Consider the following 6000-nt stretch of genomic DNA (forward strand, 5'->3'; position numbering starts at 1 on the left):
ATTTTACTATATTGATGGCAGGTAGCAGGATGAATAAACATCTTTCTGTGTTTGATCGCTAGGGTGCAAAATAAGCAGACCAACTTGTGATTCTTTTTTAGTCTTAGCAGCATCGTGTCAACAACATCATCATTCAAAGACACCAGGAAGCCAGCTAATCAGCTTTGTTGCCATGGCTTTGTAGCAACAACAACAAAAAATCAAGTAATAACAATGTGGTTGTGAACAATATTAGTTCAGCACACCATGCAGTAACACTTCAACTGTGATTTAGCAGAAGCTGTCGGTCTTCAGCCTGTCGTTAACGTGCAGCCTCCTCCTGTTGCTAGGCACAATGTGGGCTTTCTGCTGAGTGGAACAAATGCACATTCTCCTCACTTCACTTCACTTCACTTATCTCATTTTGAGTCTGCTGTCACATTCGCAGTGTAGAGGGTGATTCACTGTGAAAAAGGAAAGGTGTTTATGCGGTCTAGAATGAGTCTGCTGTCACATTCGCGTGTAGAAGGTGATTCACTGTGAAAAAGGAAAGGTGTTTATGTATGCTAGTCTAGAATGAGTCATTGTTAGAGAGGTGTTTTGTGGGCCGTTGTTGCGAGTCCTGTCATTCCCCTCCTAGCCACGATGGCCATCGCTAGCTGTAGGAGGGGGAGTTTCTGTTTGCTGTCAGCAAGGCACTTACCAGCACATTTGAAACCGGCACACATCAGAAGGGGTTCTCTTAAGCTCTGTCATTACGCTGAGCCTAGTGGTTCCCTAACACACCTAAACAGATGCGGGCGTGTACAGTCACACACAGACACAGACGAAGCCCACACCCTGCCAGCCTGCATAACTGCCCGCATAAGAGTGTGTAGTACCCATTGTTCTCAGTTGGCTTAATGGTTATGGTGCCATAGCTTACATAGTGTTTTGAAAGCCTCAATTTCATTGACCTGCTGTGTGTGTGTGTGTGTGTGTGTGTGTGTGTGTGTGTGTGTGTGTGTGTGTGTGTGTGTGTGTGTGTGTGTGTGTGTGTGTGTGTGTGTGTGTGTGTGTGTGTGTGTGTGTGTGTGTGTGTGTGTGTGTGTGTGTAAAAGATGTGTGCGTTCGTGTCCTCATGCCCACATCTGTGTGTATAAAAGAAGATTGTGTGTGTGCGCGCGCGTGTGCCCGCCTCTGTGTGTGTCAAGGTGTGTGTCTGTGTCTGTTGGAAGCGTAATACAAGGTTCCAGGTATATTTCCGACGTGCTGTGCGCTTCCTCTGCGGAGGTCTGTCTGTGAGATGCGCACCGCACGGAGCGACCGCTGAGCTGAGCTGAGCTGAGCTGAGCGGGACGCGGAGACACTGGCTCCCAGCAGCAGGTTAATTAGCTACAGGGCTGGGAGCTATAATAAGGTGCTGAGGGAGCCGGCAGCACAGGGACCCCTCACCTCGCTCGGGAAGAGGAGGAGGAGGAAGAGGGAGAGGGAGAGAGGAGGAGGAGAAGGAGGAGGAGGAAGGGAGAGAGGAGGAGGAAGGAGGAGGAAGGAGGGAGAGAGGAGGAGGAGGAAGGAGGGAGAGAGGAGGTGGAGGAGGAAGGAAGGTGGGAGAGAGGAGGAGGAGGTGGAAGGAGGGAGAGAGGAAGAGGAGGAGGAGGAAGGAGGGAGAGAGGAGGAGGAGGAGGAGGAAGGAGGGAGAGAGGAGGAGGAGGAGGAAGAAGGAGGGAGAGAGGAAGAGGAGGAGGAGGAAGGAGGGAGTGAGTGAGGAAGAGGCTGCGTTTGCAAATAGTAGTGGTAAGCCTGCCATTGCCAAGAAAGCTGAAGACACCTCTGGTGCTGTGTGATTTTTGCTGCTGTGTTGGTGATATCATAGGGTTGTTTATTTATCTAGAGTGGTGGTCAGCTGTGTTGGGTTCTTTGTGGATGACATTCAGTTACAGTTAAAGTCTAGAAAGACAAGCGTGTGGGTGCTTTCTCGTCGTGTTTACCCCATACACCAAACTGATATGAATTTAAAAAACCATTGCACTGATTTCACATGTTTTATCACAGAACTGTGGATACTTGCATTCAGAGCATACTCTCCGTCTGTCTCGTTCAGAGCATACTCTCTCTCTGTCTCATGATAAGTCTGATGATGATGATGATGACGATGATGATGACGACGACTACGGTGATGGTTATCGGCTTCAAAAGTCCATTTGTGTGTGTGTGTGCGTGCCTGCGTGCCTGCGTGCCTGCGTGCCTGCGTGCGTGCGTGCGTGCGTGCGTGTGTGTGTGTGTGTGTGTGTGTGTGTGTGTGTGTGTGTGTGTGTGTGTGTGAGGTCCAATGTAATCGCTCAGATGATAGCAGAGCAGATAGCCTCCACAGCTGATGGGAGTCGGGGGTCAGAGAGGGGGTCTGGGTCTGGGTCATTGGACCCACTCCATATTCCCACACAAGGCCACGACTAGGGGGGGAGGGGGAGGACACGATCCCCGGATGTTATTTCTCTTTCATGTTTTTTTATTCTTTTTCTTTTTCTTTTTTGAGGCCATTTATAAAATCACATAGCTGCCGAGTAAGAAATACAGTAATGTGTCATATGTCTGAGAATGTTTCATTGTTGTCGGTTTTTTTTTCCAAGTACAGTAAAAAGGGAGTTTTAGTGAGAGACCTTTGTATGAACTGTTCCCTCAGGAACTTGCCCACGCATTTCTGTGAGAAAGTATTGCACTGTAGCACTGGTACTGTATGAAGTCAGTCAGGGCCCAACAATAGGTCCGTCAGGGTCACGTAAGGTGGTCCAGTGCCTTTTGCTTTGCAACAGTGAAGTCGGTTTTATTGCCAATTTTTTTTTACATGCGCTGGTCATTCGTCCTCGTTCAGCCTTGGCAGTAAAGCACCTGCAACGTCCTTGTCACCAACTGAGACAAGCACAGCTGAAGCTAATAATGAACCTGTGTGAAGTTGGCACAAGTTTTATTTATGTTATTTAAATCTTAAAGTTAAATATCTTAAAGACAGTTTGTGCACAAAACAAACGCTCATTTTGCCTGCACTATCATGCACAAACGAATCAAAATACATTCTTGCATTTGCAACATATGGGGTGCCAACCTCACACAAGTTAATAATGAAGGTGTATCAGAGATCAGGCTGAGATGGGTGTAAGATCAACCAGATTAGACTAGTGGGAGTGATTTTCCCATACTTGTTTGCTAAAGATCCGCGTCCTGTTCAGTGGTCTAACCATCATTGTTGCAGTGTTCTGGTGTGGTGGTAGTAAGATCATTTGTGCGGTGCGCTTAGCGCTACAACAGGATGTCTCTGGGTGAGAAGAGTGCAAACAGACAGCGAGCGGGCGAGTGAGTGAGAGAGAGAGAGAGAAAGAAAGAAAGCGAGAGGAGGTATTAAGCACTGGCACAGGCCAGCAGCTTAAACTCCATAAAGCATATTGCTGCTCTGGTGATTTGATAATTCCCCTCCACTGGCCTCGAGCCAGCCGACCTAACCCTCCCCCTCCCCCTCCGCCACCATCGCCCTGATGAGCTGCTGTCAGCAGCCAAATGAGAGTGCTCACTACCACACACACACACACACACACACAGCTCTGCCTCTCTCTCTCTCTCTCTCTCTCTCTCTCTCTCTCTCTCTCTCTCTCTCCCCCCCCCTCTCTCTCTCTCTCTCTCACACACACACACACACACACACACACACACACACACACACACACACACACACACACACACACACACACACACACACAAACCTCTCTTTCTCTCTCTCTCTCTCTCACTCTCTCTTTCTCTCTCTCTCTCTCTCTCTCTCTCTCACTCGCTCTCACACACACTCAACCACTCTTCTCAACTGTAACTATACCACTATCCACACAAAATTCACACACTCAGCACTGCAGCTTAACACACGTCATACTATAAATCTCATCATAGAAACAAAAGCCTGCCACACACCACCCATACACATACGCACATACACTGTCATACACACACACACACACACACACACACACACACACACACACACACACACACACACACACACACACACACACACACACACACACACACACACACACACACACACTCACACTCACACTCACACTTCACTCTCAATATTGGAGTATGACACACAGACAGGCAATGCTTATGGTGACATAAAAGTAACGTACACAAACACATCCGTTTTTAACACCAGTATTATGAAGCGAAAGGCAGACTGTGGAAGTTTTTTTTTGTGCTGAGGGGATGTGTAATGTGTGACGGTGAGCAACAGTCAAACATAGCTGTGAATTACTCAGTGCTGTAATTTACAGTGAACATCCGACCCTATGGACATCACGCGGTCAGCCAATACGGCATGTACATTTTGTACGGACATTTGGAAAATTATGTTTTTATTATTTCGGAATTGGATAATGAAAATGTGGCGTTCACCTCGTAGTAGCTTTTTTTTCTCATCCAAGATGGTCTCATAATGTTTTTGACTTTCAAGTTACATTTTTACTTTAACTCTGGATGTGATGGATTATTAGGCTCTTTATTTGCCTTTGAATATTAAATCCATATGTCGGGCCTTGGCAGGTGCCTGAAAAGCCTGCTTGACCAGCTCCCATTTGGTTTGTGTTAAGAGGGTGCATACAGCATGATAAGGACGAAGGTCCAATTGCATTTGGTCAATCAGATAAAGTAGTTATGGCCATCCATCACAGTCATGTGTCATTATCCAAAATAAGGAAACAGGAACCAGTTGCTCTGTGTCGTTTTCAAGGTGAAAGGATTCAATTGTGCTGCTATAACGTGTGGCCATTGGATGCATGCTACTAGCTTAAGCTTTGATGTTCACCATCACACTCATGTGGTTTCTTTTTGTTTGTTTGTTTGTTATTCTAGAGTCCACATGGAAGACATCCCTCTTGCTGAAGCATGAGACAGCAGCCGCGCAGACCAGAATGGAGGATGATGCCTGTGGACATCCGCCTGTGTGAGGACCCTGAAACGAGATGATGATGTAGGGGGTCAACCTTGCACCCCCAGGGTTCCCCTGACCTCTGCATGGGGGGGGTTCCCCTGACCTCTGCCTCTGAAGCAACCAGCAGTCAGTGGCCTTAAGCATGAGGTGAATACAAACCCACCCGGACGGTGGGCGAAGGATGTGCTCTCCTTGGGGGACTGAAGGCCACAGGGCTGGGTCACGCCGACTCCCTCAGTTGGGTCAGCGTTTCCTGGTCGTCTTGTCTTAATTTAATAACACAACTTGCTTGCCATATCATCACCCATGACTCTCTTGCATCAAGACAGCTGGACCTGGAGCAGATTTAACTAACACCTGACCCAGACACAACACAGCAATTGAAAGGAATAACATCTCATTTAATAATGCAGCAGTTGTTGTCATCAAAATGCTCATAATCGCAGAGATTGAGGTTAATGCTCAAACATATGTTTTCAACCAGAGCCTTTTAAACCCAATGGTGTAATCAGTACCTCAAGGTGAACAAATGCTGGCCCATATGTGTTTAATCAATGGAAAGTAGCACAGAAATGGATTCGCTTTCATTAAAGCACAGTATGGTGTCATTCCATATGAATGGAGGATGGCAGAATGCAGAAATTGCATTGGTTAAGAAGGTTAATGGAATTGCATTGGTGGTGGGGTTTGGATTGGATGAAGGAGGGGAGGGGGTGGGGGTGGTGGTTGTTTGGTATGTTGAGTTGCGGACTGGACAGGGGGTCATGTTTATGTAGGGGGATGGCGATAAGTTGAGATTAACCTTCAGAGTAGGAAGACATTGCTCCCTGCTCCCCCGCTCCCTCCCCCACAGCCCCCCCTCCTACTCCTCTGTGCTGTGCCACCACCACGGGGGAGTCACACAAGGGCAGCGGCACCAGAGGCAGGCCGCCAGTGGAGGCCCCATAATCCTCTTTGCCTGTGACCTGTGCCTAACCCATCTCACCGCACCGCACAGCACAGGCCATCATCCACCCGTCCAGGAATATGGATGTTGTCGTCGGTCGTAATAGCGTAGAGAAAAAGGG

The 6000-nt window shown here is 47.9% G+C and overlaps 1 long non-coding RNA gene across 1 annotated transcript in view; it reads left to right on the forward strand.

The window, feature by feature from the left end:
- The window catches only part of LOC134466460 (uncharacterized), a 42129-nt gene extending 37084 nt beyond the window's left edge, over nucleotides 1-5045 (forward strand). Inside the window, exon 3 of the long non-coding RNA XR_010038307.1 lies at nucleotides 4855-5045. This is a non-coding gene — a long non-coding RNA (uncharacterized LOC134466460). The remainder of the gene's footprint in view (nucleotides 1-4854) is intronic.
- Nucleotides 5046-6000: the final 955 nt, after the last annotated feature.

The sequence above is a fragment of the Engraulis encrasicolus genome, chromosome 16 (genome assembly GCF_034702125.1).
Source record: "Engraulis encrasicolus isolate BLACKSEA-1 chromosome 16, IST_EnEncr_1.0, whole genome shotgun sequence".
Lineage (NCBI taxonomy): Eukaryota > Metazoa > Chordata > Actinopteri > Clupeiformes > Engraulidae > Engraulis > Engraulis encrasicolus.